Source organism: Silene latifolia, unplaced genomic scaffold (assembly GCF_048544455.1).
Source record: "Silene latifolia isolate original U9 population unplaced genomic scaffold, ASM4854445v1 scaffold_423, whole genome shotgun sequence".
NCBI classification, from domain to species: Eukaryota; Viridiplantae; Streptophyta; class Magnoliopsida; order Caryophyllales; family Caryophyllaceae; genus Silene; species Silene latifolia.
In genome coordinates, this window is record NW_027413344.1 from 4546 (window position 1) to 19583 (window position 15038).

Consider the following 15038-nt stretch of genomic DNA (forward strand, 5'->3'; position numbering starts at 1 on the left):
TGGACCAAAAGAGCACGACTCGCATGAAAGTCCTCAAATCTCCTCCCGGAAATTGCCTCCCAAAGAGGTTCGGGGTCATACTTTCCATAATTCTTAAAATAACGCGGTTCATCACTAAGACCCAAAATTTCACTCAATTCCCTAAAGGTAATGCGTCTACTAACATTAGCTAGACGAAACTCGAGATTCTCCCTATTCTCAACTTTGGTGACTTTCAAAGAACTCAAAAATTCCAAGGTAAGGGAGGGGTATGTCAATTCCTTTGTTTCAAACAATTTCTTCAACCCCATGGCTTTGAAAAAGGCTCTAGTTTGCTCAAGAACACCCAATTTTTCTAAGGTATCTTCACATATAAATTTGTGGATTGTAATGACTTCATAGCAAACTTGGCAAAGGTATTTCTATGGGTTTCGGAAATAAAAGTTACCTCCGGATAATGCAAAAGTTGATCGATTTCCGGAGTAGAAGGTGTTGTTGCTCCCATAGAAGGTTGTTGTTGTTGTTGCACTTCCAAGTTTGGTGTTGCTACCACCATAGCCAATGCTTTCTTTGTTTGAAGAGCCTTTTGCCTTTGTGAGAGTGCCTTAGCCTTTGGTGCCTTTGTTGCCTTTGTTGCTCCCTTAGTCCTTGCCATTGATGAACTAACCAAGAAAAGAATGAAAAATCTTCAATTTGTAGTGTACCCAAATCGATTTAAAGGTGAAAGGCTTTGCCTTTATGAAATCAAAAATCGACTCAAAGGTTGAAGATTTTGTGCTTGGTTTTGATTTTTATTGAAGAAGGAGTGATTGATTTGTTGTTGGAAGGATGATTTGATTTGTTTTTGGTGAATGTTGTTGAGGGATTTTGTTTTTGTGATGGAGAGAATGAGGGTTTTGATGTTGTGGGTAGTGTTTATGAATGAATTAATGAATGAAGGAAGGTGGGGGGGGGGGGGGATTTTATAAAGACCGAAATTTTCGAACTGCAGGGGCAATCCGTGCGGATTCTGCCCTTTCTGGGTTCTAGAAAACTCGCCTAAAGACGGGCGGATTCGGTGGAAGACGCTCGGATTTGCTTGACACGGGACGGGCGGATTTAGGTGAAGACAGACGGATTTCAGTCCAGGAAATTTTTCTTGTTTTCCTCAGCTGTAAAGACGGACGTCTTTCTGTCAAGACGGGCGGATTCTTCAAGACGGGCGGATTGCTGCTCAGGACGCCCGGATTCAGTCACAAGTCAAGAAATTTTCAAAATTCAGCTCAGTTCAGGACGGGCGTCTTTTCTGACGTACGCTCGGATTACTGAAGACGGGCGGATTCTGTGGAATCCGCTCGGATTCTTCTCCTGTGTACTCGGATTCAGTTCCATCCGTGCACAATGCATTTCCCTTACCATTCTTCTATTCTTTCTTCAAGTCTTGTGTTCGTCATTATGGGGGCACTACTAGGCATGGATAGCCTAGGCAATTGTCATCCCCACACTAACCTAAAACACTACACATCAATTGAATTTGTTAGTCCCTCCCTCACTTCTCTCAAACATGACAATTATCTTGATCAAAGTAAATAAAAATCCAAAGATGACAAAAAAATTCAATACAAGAATTGAAATGTAAGTTAGGGAGTTAGAAATATTTACAAGTGGTGGTTTAGGGAGGACTCCACCAAACTCTCATTCATGATGAGATGTCAAGGGGGCATGTTCAAGGTGTTGTTGATGTTGCTCAACACCTTGAAGAAGTAATCAAAAGCTTGTTCATTATCATGGTAGAGGTCTTCAATAGACCTTGGCCCTTGTTGTCGGTCTTGATCGATGGCATTACCAATGTAGGGATTAAAAATCCCTTCAAATTCGTTGTCCCAAAGACCACAAACTTCATTAAGTTGATCATTGAAAATCTCTTGCTTAGATGGAGACAACTCTCCCAATTTATTCTCTTGGCCAATGAGGCCATCCTCTTCTTCCTTGATTGATTTTGATGAGCTTTGCAAGCTCTCCTTGTCACAATTCACTTGCTCTTTGAATGGAGCATCTTCCATTTTCTTCTTCCATTGGAGTTCCGATTTCTTCCTTTCATCCTTTCGGCTATAGTGATCAATCATGAAACATGGTTCATGCAAACGAGGAGCTCTCATAGTCTTGTCAAGATTAAAAGTTATGCTTTCATCTCCCACTTCTAGAGTGAGCTCACCATGTTTCACATCAATCACCGCACCCGCGGTGTGTAGGAAAGGTCTTCCTAGAATGATTGGAATGTTGGAATCTTCCTCCATATCAACAATGACAAAGTCCACCGGGATGAAAAACTTCCCAATTCGCACGGGGACATCTTCCCATATCCCTAACGGTGTCTTCGTCGATCTATCCGCCATTTGGAGTGTGATGTTGGTGCATTTAAGCTCTCCCATCCCCAACCTTTTACTCACCGAGTACGGCATGACACTCACACTAGCCCCTAGATCACATAAGGTTTGTTGATCGTCGTGTCGCCAATGGTACACGGTATTGAGAAGCTTCCCGGATCCTTTAACTTTGGAGGTGAACTCCCTTGAAGTATTGCACTACTCACCTTGGTGAAGGCGATAGTCTCAAGCTTCCGGATCGACTTCTTCTTTGTGAGGATATCTTTCATGTATTTCGCATAGGCCGGCACGTGATTGATTAATTCCGTGAAAGGAATTGAGACCTCCAAATTCTTCACAATTTCCATGAACTTTCCAAGTTGATCATCAAATTTGGGCTTGGCTTGACGACTTGGAAAAGGAAGTCTAATCACGATGGGCTCCTTCTCCTTGACCTTGTCTTCATTTTTCTTTGAACTTTCTTCTTTTGATGATTCTCCACCTTTGGAGCTTTGCACAATTTCTTCCTTTTCACTAGCTTCCACAACTTCATCCTCAACTTGCTTCTTCGGTGCTTCATACCTTGTACCACTTCTCAAGTGAATGGCACTAACCGTTTCATGTCTAGGGGGATTACTTTAAGGTGGTAATTGCCTCTTTTGTCTTTATGAGCTTGAAGATGCTAGTTGAGTCAATTGGGTTTCCAACATCTTGGTGTGAGCTAGGATGTTGTTGATGGTGGTTTCCTTTGCTTGACTATCTTTTTGCATTTGAGTGAAAAACTCTTGTTGATTCTTTTGCATATGGAGGACCGCTTTTTGGACATCAAAACCTTGGTCATTTTGGTGATTGTATGGATTTTGATTTTGGTAACCCTGGTTTTGATTGTAAAAGGTCTTTGATTTTGGTTTCTCATGGGTGGTGGAGTGTATGTTGTTTGAGGGTTTTGAACATTTTGGCTTTTGTATGAGAGATTTGGATGGAATTTGGTGTTTTCATTGTAAAAGTTGGAATAAGGGGTACCACTCTTGTATGCTTGGAAAGCATTCGCTTGTTCATTTGTTCCCCTACATTCACCTTGATCATGTCCCAAAGTTCCACAATTCTCACATATCCCACTTGGGATTGATGAGGATGCCGTCATGGCATTAACATGATGCTTTGATGATTTTGAGTTTTCTTCAAGTCTAGCCATAGCTTGTTCAAACTTCAAGTTGATTGTGTCAATGTGAGCACTAAGTTGAGCACCCAATTGAGTAACGGAGTCCACTTCATGCTTTCCTCCTCTAGTAGCCTTGCGAGGTCTACTATATTGTGAGTTATGGACCGTCATTTCCTCAATCTTGTTCCATGTTTGATTGTCATCAACTTCGGTGAACATTCCATTTGATCCCATATTGAGAATGTTCCTAGAATCTTCATATAAACCATTCCAAAATTGTTGTACCAAAAACCATTCGCTAAGTCCATGGTGAGGACATGAGCGACAAATTCCCTTGAACCGCTCCCAAGCTTCATACAAAGACTCTTCATCCCTTTGCTTAAAACCCGTAATTTGAGCTCTTAGCATGTTAGTCTTTTCCGGTGGGTAGAATTTTTTGTAGAAAGCTAGAGCCAACTTCTTCCAAGAATCTATTCCGAGGGTGGCCTTATCAAGGCCCTTCAACCATTGCTTCGCGGTGCCGATTAAGGAAAAAGGAAATAAAACCCATCTAATTTGGTCTTGAGTCACGCCCGTTTGAGAGATTGCATCACAATAGTCGCAAAAGGTTTCCATATGAGAATGAGGGTCTTCACTAGGCATCCCCCCAAATTGGCTCCTCTCAACTAATTGGATGAAGGCGGACTTGGCAATAAAATTTCCGGTTAGATGTTGCGGTGTAGGAGTACCATTTGGTAGATTCTCCTCGGTGGGTACGGAGTGTGACGAGAATTTAGGCATTGTAGGTGAATTTTGTGGGGTATTGTGTAATGGGTTCTCCTCTCCTTCTATTGTGAAAGGATTGACAAACTCACTAGTGGGTTGAACAACTTCACTAATACCTCTTAAATTCCTCCTAACAAGTCTCCTATTGTTCGTCAAGGTTCTTTCGATTTCACGGTCAAAAGGTAACAAATCACCTTGTAACCTTCTAGACATGCAAAATATCAAACAACTCGAAAACAATTAGAACAAACCTTGAGGAGTTTTATTTCCCCAAGGCGAAGAAAGACACAACTAATAACAATAAAAAGAAATCTAAATCAAACAAACACCGTCCCCGGCAACGGCGCCATTTTTGATGCGAGTCCATTTCGTGTTCACAATTAAAGATGTGGTCGTTGGGTCACGGTCGAATCAAAACACAATTTATAACTTCACAAACAACTCTACAATTAGTAAAGAGGCAAGTAAAGGTCGGATCCCAAGGGACGGGAGTTGAAATGAGATTTCTATTGCAACTAGTGGTGTCTTAGGGGTTTCACAAATTGGGTTGATGTAGAAGGTCACTAAACTAAAATAGCAATGAAAATAAACAAACAAGATGAATTAAAGGAGTGTAAACAATTGATTAAAAGCACTAGGGTGTCATGGGATCATAGGGGAATCATGGGATATGATCATACAAACATGTTCTCAAATTATAAGCAAGCAATTATTGTTGTGATGGATTGAGTTGGGTTATATCTTACAATCCTAGGAAAGTTTGGGTCCCGGAGCCGAATCGATTAGATTGTACAACACCTACAAGTCGACTTAATCTTCCCTACTCAACAACATGCATGGTCTAATGAGACTCGAGTTGGGTTATGTCTTACAAGTCTCATTGAAAAGATAGGTGATGGTGGTAAATGCAAGGATTCATAGGCTTAGCATTTCATCAAACATAACATGTGCAAGAGTTGAGATCAAAACAAGCAAGCAAATAAAACATGAAAGCATATTAATTTAAGCATGAATCATTCCCCATGTTGGTTTCCCCTAATCACCCATTTAACCCTAGCTAAGAGACTACTCATTCATTATCATGTTGATCATGCTAGCAAGGTTGTCAATCATACCAACAATATGGAACATGATGAATAAATGAAAGTAATTAACAATAATTAAAAAGGGATTAAGAGATTATACCTACTAATGATTCCAATAATAAAGCAAAAGATAAACGAAGTACTTGAATGCTTGATTGAGAGGTTGTCAATCTCCCAATAATAACCCAAATAATCTTTAATTACCCAAAATAAAGGATGAACAAGAGAGAGATTAAAGAACTAAAACTTGGATTAAAACTTGATTAATACTTGATTACAATATTAAAGAGAGATTTGATTGATATTAACTACACTAATTATTGATAAGAAGAACATGCTCCTCTAATTAGACTAATGGGGTATTTATAGTGGAAATTAGGGAGGATGCATTAGGGTTAACTAAGGGCTAAACTAGTAATTACACTTTTTAGATTGAGCAAGGAGGACCCGGTATTTTTCGAGAGAAAGGCTTTATTGTTTGTAGCTTGGAGAAGAGGAAATCGTGTTGTGCTGGAATCCGGGCGGAATAAGGTCGGGACGGGCGGAATCTGGCGTTGGAATCCGAGCGGATTCAAGGGAATCCGGTCGGATTGTGGAGGTGGAATCCGAGCGGATTAGAGCAAAGCCGCACGGATTCTGCGAATGGGACGGACGGACGGATTGGTGACAATCCGCACGGATTGTCACTCAGCAACACATCTTCTTCTTTTCTTCCCTTTTCTTCATAAATTCCTTGGGGATTTCCTTGGGGACTCAAGGATCCTTTCTCAACATTGCTCTTCTATTATAATATGTACAAAGGCCTTTTAATCTTGTCTCTCCTTGATGCTTGGTCATTGAATTCGATAAATTTAGTCTCGTTTTGCCATGAAAATGCAAGATTCTTACTCCTTTCCTACCAAGGGATCAAAATCTCAAAGAATATGCAAAACAAAGAACTAAAGATAAGAAATGACCCAAATATGCACTAAAAAGCATGGGAACAAGGCTAATTCGGGGGCTAAATATGCGCTAATTATGGTCACATCACCTACGAACGACACAAACCCATTCGCGCATCTAAGAGATATGTTGTTCTCACATTTGAGTGCTACCAACCTAGCTACCGCTTGCAACAAACTCATATTACTTCCCTCATACACTGGTTGTTCAGCTTTTTCTAGCATTTTATAGAAGGAAGAAACTAGGGGGTTTGGGGTTTCATAACGCATTTCTTCATCGCTAAGGTCATCGGAGTTGAGTTGCTCCTCTAATATTTGATCAACATTATCACGTAATGCATTTTCCACGAGCTCCCGGTAAGGATTCTCACTAACTACGATACTACTTAAACTTCCTTTGGTAGGCAGTTTCTCACCGTGATACGTCCATACATAGTAATTATCTGCAAAACTATTCGACCAAAGATGATCTTGAACTTCTTTCTTCCATTTAAAAGCTCTGTTATTGCATTTTCTACATGGACACCTCATTTCACCAAAATTCTTATACACACTACTTTGTTCTGCGAATTCAATAAACTCTTTCACCCCCTTTGCAAATTTACGCTTGGGTTTCTTTTTTTCGTCTAATCTTTCATACATCCACTGTTGTTCTAATCTTTTCATGTTTTTATGTATCTACAATTCAATTTGTTTGTATATATGTCATAAAAAAATAATAACAACCAAGAATAATACTCAATAAACATTATCACTAACAAATAGCTATTGTCAACAAGTAATATTTCTTTTTTTGACTTGGGTCCTTATCACTCCAACCTAAACCCATCAATGTACGTTTCAAGTCACTAGAAAACACGCACTTGTGATTTATTAATGAGGAAAAAATTCGGCAGCAATTCCCCTCTGATCTCCAAATACACAATGTAGAATAAATAATTACTCCACATATGCATTTAGAGAACATTAAAAGAATTGTCACCGAGCTCTTTCCTCATTAACAAATCACAAGTACATGTTTACTACCTAAGTGACTTGAAACGTACAAAGACAGTCCCAAAATGGGGAATATTCAAGAATTACTCCAAATGAGTAATTTTCGAATGGGTACTAGGTCAATATGAACAATAATTTCTATAATACTAAAAACAAAACATACAACAATGTCAATTAACAAAAACTAAATAGTAATCTACATTTTAATTAACATTAACATTTCACAAAATTTAATAAAATTTTCACAACATCAACATTTAAACAAAAATGACTTCTATCCTATGTCAACATGCATCAACACCAACATTAATTTCAACATTAATCACAAAAATGGCTTCTAACCTAAGTCAATTAACCTAATAAACTTAATTAAACAAAAATTAATTTAAGAGAGATTAAAAAAAAATTAATAAATAAATAAATAAATAAGAGGAAGGGTGATGAAGAAAGTGGTGGCGGATGGCATTGGTGGCGGGCGGCAGGTGACGTCGGCGGCGGGTGGCGGTGGTGGCGGCGGCAACCTATAAAAAGAAGAACAATAAAGAGAAGAAGAGGAAAAGGAAAAGGAATAGGAATAGGAAAAAGAAGAGAGAAATGACATACCTGGGTAGAGATGGCGGTGGTCGGAAGGAGAGGAGGGTGGTGGTGGTGATGGTGGTGTCAGATTTTGGGGTTAGGTTTGGGAGAAAAATTGATTTGGGGGAATATTATGTGCGATGGAATGACGGGTGATTTCGCGTGTGTTTTTTAGATTAAAGAAAAGTCCTGACGGAAAACCCGTTAGGAAAGTCAATATTTTGTTGACTTTCCTGACGGAAATTCCGTCAGGACTTTTCAAAACACGGGTTCCTAAAGGGATTTCCGTCTGGAGTTTCCTCTCAATTATTGGCTTTTGGCCATTTCTGGGAAAGGAAAATACTGACGGAAATCCCGTCAGGAACCCGTGTTTTGAAAGGTCCTGACGGAATTTTCATCAAGAAAGTCAACAAAATATTGACTTTCCTGACGGATTTTCCGTCAGGACTTTTGTTTAAATAATTGAGTTTTACCTGGTTATGGGGAGGGGATATCTGATGGGATTTTCGTCAGTAATATTGTATAGCTGACGGATAATCCGTCAGAAACCCGTCAGGCTGTGATGGCGCCATTGCTTTTTTCAACGTGCCAGTTACCTGTGACGGATTCTGATGGAAAATCCGTCAGTATTTTTTACTGACAGACATTTCGTCAGTATTCCATCAGTTTCCCGAATTATTTGATGGTATGAAAAATCCGTCAGAATTTCCGTCAGTTTCCCACGTTATTTTTGTAGTGAGATGGCATCCAATGTTCCGACTTAATGCTTCATAATCCCTCGAGTTAGAGCATCATTTGGCATCCTATGTTTGCAATGTTCCGACTTAATGCTACAAATGCTTCATTTCCTATAAAATACAATGAAAACAAGCAAAGACACCTAGAACACGGAATTAGCTCACAAATATACTAATAAAAGTGTAATATTCAAATAAACCGAGCTAAAATAAGGGGTAAAATCGTATATAAATTAGACACATCAAACTCCCCAAGCTAAACCCTTGCTTGTCCTCAAGCAAGCAAACATATTCCATCAATTGCATAATCCCAAAACAAGCTATAAGCATAATGATTCAAATCCGGAAACAACATGGGCATAAGGATAATGCAAAAACATGGATGAGATTTACATGGCGGCGTAGCATGAATGACTTCAAATGAACTTTTCGGCCCTTGCATGATCTTTTTAACTTTGGACTCTTACGATTCACTCAACACTCATTTATATGTGAAAGGATTTTTATGTGAGTAGCACTCACTTATCTTCGACTCATGAGAGTGTGCCCGCAATCTAATATGGTAGTCATTTCAAATCAAAAGTCAAAAAAATCAAATGCAAGCATGAATAAGAAGCCAATGGGTAAGAAGAAAACAATATGTAATGGGTAATAAAGGGGATCATATGAATTATGGTATGTGGAGCCTAGCAACAACCAAGTGAAAGGATTCTCAATCTCAAACTAAACCCAAAATTAGAAGCCAAAAACAACAACATAATGACTTCTTTCTATACAAACCATAAGAATACTCTCCAAAAAATCATGAATAAAAACATGAGAGTTTCTTAATTCAACTTTTTTTTTTCATTTCATTTCATACTTCTTTTTCATTTCTTTTGTTTTTCACATCTGTTTTCAATTTCTTGCATTCTTTTTCATTCTTTTTTTTTCCTCAACTTTCTTTTCACTTCTTTCTTTTTCTTTCATAATCAAAATCCGGAAATTAGCAATTTCGGCATAACCAAACTCACAATGACTCAAATAAAGCATATCCCAAATGAGCACCCTAACACCCATGACATAGCTACTAGCTTAACAAGGTAGGCAAGTGTAGAATATAGCTAGATAAGATGTAAATATGTGTATAAAGGGGATAGAAATGAGAAACATAGTCAAAGTGAATGGCTTCAAATGCATATCATATTATGAAAGTAATTCTCATAAAGAGATGAAACAAAAATCATACTTGTGCGTTTTTTATGTAACACACACCATAAGGAGACCTACACTCACCTAAGTGAGACCGAAAAAAGATGTACCGTTCCAAGGAGGCTCTACCTTACCATCTTGTGGCTTGCCAAAAGTCAAGATCAAGCCTATTTGGTTCAAATTTCAACTTCCACCTACTATGTTAAGACATCTCCATGAATGCAATTATCCCATCAATTAAGAAAGAACCATTAGCTATTAAGCTATCATTAGGATAATCAAGAGGGCATAAACGCATTTACCATGACAAATAGTAGGCTAAATGAAGCATAAGAGGCAAAAGCAACACAATTTTCAAAAAATTTCAGATTTTTCTACAATGCAAGCTACACTAAAATGCAAATACAATCCCCCCCCCCCCCCCCCCCCAAGCTAAACATAACATTGTCCTTAATGTGACAATATGTAAAGTATCCAAACTAACCATAAAAATGTCTCAAAGCACATAAACAAGCAAGACAAGAGGTTATATTTAATGGGTTGCGGGAAATATAACTAAAATGGAAAGGAAAGCATACTTACTAGACTAGCTAGCCTCCACCCAAGCTAATATGTATACGGAGGACTCTTCTAATCATCATCAAATCAAGTAAAGGGCCAAAAGTTAAAGCCCTTCCTACCACTTGGTGATTGACCTCCACCGGATCCCGACGCACGATCTTGTTTAGAACTACCACTTGGGTTACCACTTTGGAAAGTATTTCCACACCCATAAATATTTCTTCCACTACCAAGTCCTCCTCCATAGCCACCATAACCTCCATCTATAGTCTCCACTCCATAATCCGAACCACAATAGTCTGGACCGGGCGCATAAGTACCTGCATCATAACCAAAAGAAGACGGAAACCCACCCGGGGGATAATTGTAGAATGATGGGTGAGGGCCCTCGGGTCGGATAACTCCTTGCCTAGCAAAGTGATCACAAATGGGATGCAAGGCAAGTCTTTGGTCATCACGTAAGGCGGCCACATTAAGGCTAAGGTCTCTCATCATGTCCATCATGTCAATACTAGAGGTGGAATGGCGAGCATGAGAGGATTGATCTCTTTCACGGCACTCAATGGTGGGTGGATTAGGTGTCTCTCCTCTTAAAGGCAAGTGATAGGAAACCTCTTCAAAGGGGGCACCCACCCGATGGGGTTTGGTATGGACTAGTGCTTTTAGTTTGGAAACCTCATCCGGTAGACTAATTGAGTCATTTCTACCAATTTTCCAAATCATATGAGGATGAGAGTTTCTAAACCAATTCAAAGATAGAAAATATTCATAATCTAATCCATCACCCGCCTCCTCCGAAGAAAGCAAAGTTTCAAATGTGTGGTCTCTTGGTTAAAGCGGCAAACCCTATTAGCAATCCTTGTTACCAACCCACCCAAGACAATCTAACTAGTGGAAGGGTTACATTGTTTAGTTAAATGAGTCGCAAAGTGGTATGGGAGATTAATCCCCCATTTCTCATCACCATCAATATTTAAAAATGCACCCAAAATTTTATACTCCAACATCCTCACCGAGTGAGGTTCATTTCTACCCAAAAATGTCCAACCCATGAATCGTTGCCATATACAAATGGCGGGGTAATTAATTTATTGGCGGGGGACATGATTCTAATCAACAAATGGGAATTTATAAATGGCTTGCCATGTATTCTTGGGGTTATAATGGGTGGGTGACTCAATGTGCAATTTCTCATGTTTTAATTGAAAAATGTATGCAAATGCACCAAGAGTCATCCTATAGTCTTCATTAAAAAACCGGAAACTTACACCATAAATAAAATCCTTCGTCTTAGACTTGTGAAATTCAAATGAACTCAAGAACTCAAGGGTGAGTTAGGGGAAGGTTTTGTAATTTATAGTATAAGCAAATTTCATGACAAGACCCTTGAATAAAGATTTAACATGCTTATCAAGACCAACATGCTTTAAGGAATCATGATTAATAAATTTGGTGGCTTTCATACCCTTATTCCTTAGTGACCTCCATTTTTGCCATTGTAATTCCGACGCAAAAATCACATCCGGGAATGTAGGATCATGCCACTCTGGTACATCTCATATTTCGACATCCTCCGCAGCATTGGATGCCTCCGCTTCACCCCTTGTCCTCTTTGAAGGGCCTTGCTTACTAGCTTTTTTAGGAGCCATGAAATTTCTGAAATTTAAGCCAAAAATTTCATCTTAAGACAAGCAAAAATTCATCCAAACAAGCACAATAGAAAATATTAGTGAACTAATTCATCTTACAAACATTAATAGAACACAATAAAACCAATTTCTAGCATATATAAGTGGCAAATCAAAAACCCCCAAATTGAGTTAGGGTTTGAGAAATTGGGTTTAAATTGAATAGAATGGATGAAATCAAAGAGAAATAAGATGGAAACTTACTTGTTGATGATTGATGATGAACAAACCTTGAATCTTGATGATGGAAATGGTGTTTTGATGTGATTTTAGGTGAAGAAATGAAGAAAAGATGAGAGAAGAGTGAAGAAGTGTATCGGCGGGTGTACGAATGAAATGAAGATAGATTTTGCCTATCCCGTATTTCAAAGAAAAACCACAAAAATACAAAACCACGTCCCCGATCGGGGACACCCCACCCCGATCGGGGTTGACCACTTCTACGCATTGACTTCCCATTCTCTGTATTGCTTTATATGTTGCTCCGTTTTTGAAAGTTCCGACCCCGAACGGGGTTCTTGCATGGGGAAGCGTGTCAAACTTCACATAGCCTTCTTCTCATCTTCAATTACCTACAAAACATATTTCAAAATATCATCTAGTCTAGCAATTATTTCTAATTCAATGAAAACATTAAATTGTTCGGAAATCAAAAACAAAAACAAATAAAAATACGGGTTGCCTCCCGAGAAGCATTGATTTTACGTCTCACACGACGTAAGGAGCTTGAATTGGTTAGGCTTCCATAGGCAGAGGATTCACGGTGACTTCCTCTACAACTCCAACGATCACATTCTCATGATAGACCTTCAAACGATGGTCATTTGCTTTGAATTTTTCGCCATTGGTGGTTATTACTTCAACGGAACCGAATTTGTTGACACTAGTTACGGTAAATGGACCGGACCACCTGTGTCGTAACTTAACCGAAAATAGCTTAAAACGGGAATTGAATAGCAACACCTTATCACCGATCTTGAATTCTTTCTTTAAGATCTTCTTATCATGCTACCTTTTCGTCTTCTCCTTATAAAGACGGGGGCTCTCATAAGCTTGCAAGTGGAATTCATCAAGCTCATTGAGTTGCAATAGACGTTTCTCTCCACTTAGCTTTGCATCCATATTTAGCTCATTGACCGCCCAATATGCCTTGTGCTACATCTCAACCGGTAGATGGCAAGCTTTTCCATAAACCAACCTATACGGTGATGTACCAATAGGGGTTTTATATGCGGTACGGTAGGCCCATAAGGTGTCATCTAGATTTATGCTCCAATATTTCCTTGACTTGGCAACAACTTTCTCAAGTATGGACTTGAGCTCACGATTGGAAACCTCAACTTGGCAACTAGTTTGTTTATGATAAGCCAAGCCTCTTCTTGTTGGAGTATGTGTCCTCAACAATAGTGCGATCATGTATTAAATCTCATAACAAGAATAAAAAAGGGATGATTCAATTATATTGTCAACTGATCAACATTAATCGGTAATGATTGGCTAACTGGAGTTTAACATTACTGTCGTTTGACGGTGATGATCAGTTAATCCCTTCGGTCACACCTATAGGATGACTCACAAATGGAAAAGTAATTATTTATATTTGATACAAGTTAATTAATCCCTTATAAATATTGAGTTATATGAGTTTGGAACTCATTATTGTAAATGAGATTTATAATTATTTTGAGGTAAAGGTAGTAAGTTAATTATATTTATAATAAGTTATAAATTAATTAAAATGGGCATTGTGATACCCATTATATGTTGTGATAATAATAGAATATTACTCAACAGGTTGAGTATATATTTATCGGTTATTAATTTGTCACATAATAGTTATTTGGTCAAATTAATATTTAATTATGCTAGATAATTAAACGCACGATTTATAAGCATTTACGGAACAAATGTCGAAAACCGAAATGGACCCGTAAACACCCCATAACCGGTTATGAGGAGTGTTTAGGATTCAATTGGGTTTTGTCTTTTGTGTTTAAAAAAGATGCTAGAAAACATAATCATTGCTTTTTCTCTATTATCACAAGTTTACTCTTACACCTAGTCTAATGCATACAATAAAAATTGAAAAGCAAAACCCACTCACCCAAAAAAGGGGTGCCGGTTTGGTGCTCTAGAAATAGAGCACTTGTTGCTCTATTTTAGATACTTCAATTTTTGTATAAACTCTCTGTAATATCTCTCTTATAAAATCTCTAAAATAATATGGTGATATTATTCATAAACTACTAGAGTAGTAATATTTTATAAGGGTTATTACTACAATTTTCTAGTTAAAAACTTGTAGTAATTTTGTGTTTAAATCTTGGGTGTTCACTAAAGGAGGCATTCTACACTTGAATGCTTGAAGGTTCTTGGAGGATCATCCAAAAATGGCATTAGCTCATGATCTAGATTTGGAAAGAGTCCAAATCTAGTGCCCTAAATCCATCACAATTATCTGTAAGGAAATCGGTTTTTCCTTCTTATTTTGTTTATTTTGTTATGCATGCAACTAGATCCAAGAGATAAATTAATGAGTAATTTATAAAATAAATTAGATGATTCTAATAATGGGTATATGAATCTAACAATTGGCATCAAGAGCTTTGGTGTTGCATGCATAATCGGTTTGGTTTTTCCGAGTTAAATGTAACTTAATTAAAACTAGATATTTTGTGATTTATGAGGATAAAGCCACGAAAATTTTTGCATGTTATACATTCTGGTTCTAAAATTTTTTTAGATCATATTGATGATTTATGGATGATTATTGCTTATTTTAATGATTTCTAGTGAAATAATTACATTTTTATGAGTAAAATGAACTTTTTTTTACTAAAAATAGTTAAACTTCACTACTGGCCGTGATTTTTTAATATGACCTCACATGAATATTTTATGTGTTGTATGTAAAATGTCATATTAATGTGATTAATATTTCATGATTTATGATTTTTATGTGATAAAAATGGTATAAATGGAAGTTAAATGACTAAAAATAGTTAAACTTTG

General features: G+C 37.9%; 1 non-coding gene across 1 annotated transcript; it reads left to right on the forward strand.

Annotated features, from left to right (window-relative positions):
• Positions 1-3787: 3787 nt before the first annotated feature.
• Positions 3788-3894, forward strand: LOC141639499 (small nucleolar RNA R71). The gene has a single exon (XR_012542551.1). It is a non-coding gene; the product is annotated as a small nucleolar RNA R71 (small nucleolar RNA).
• The last annotated feature ends 11144 nt before the right edge of the window (positions 3895-15038 follow it).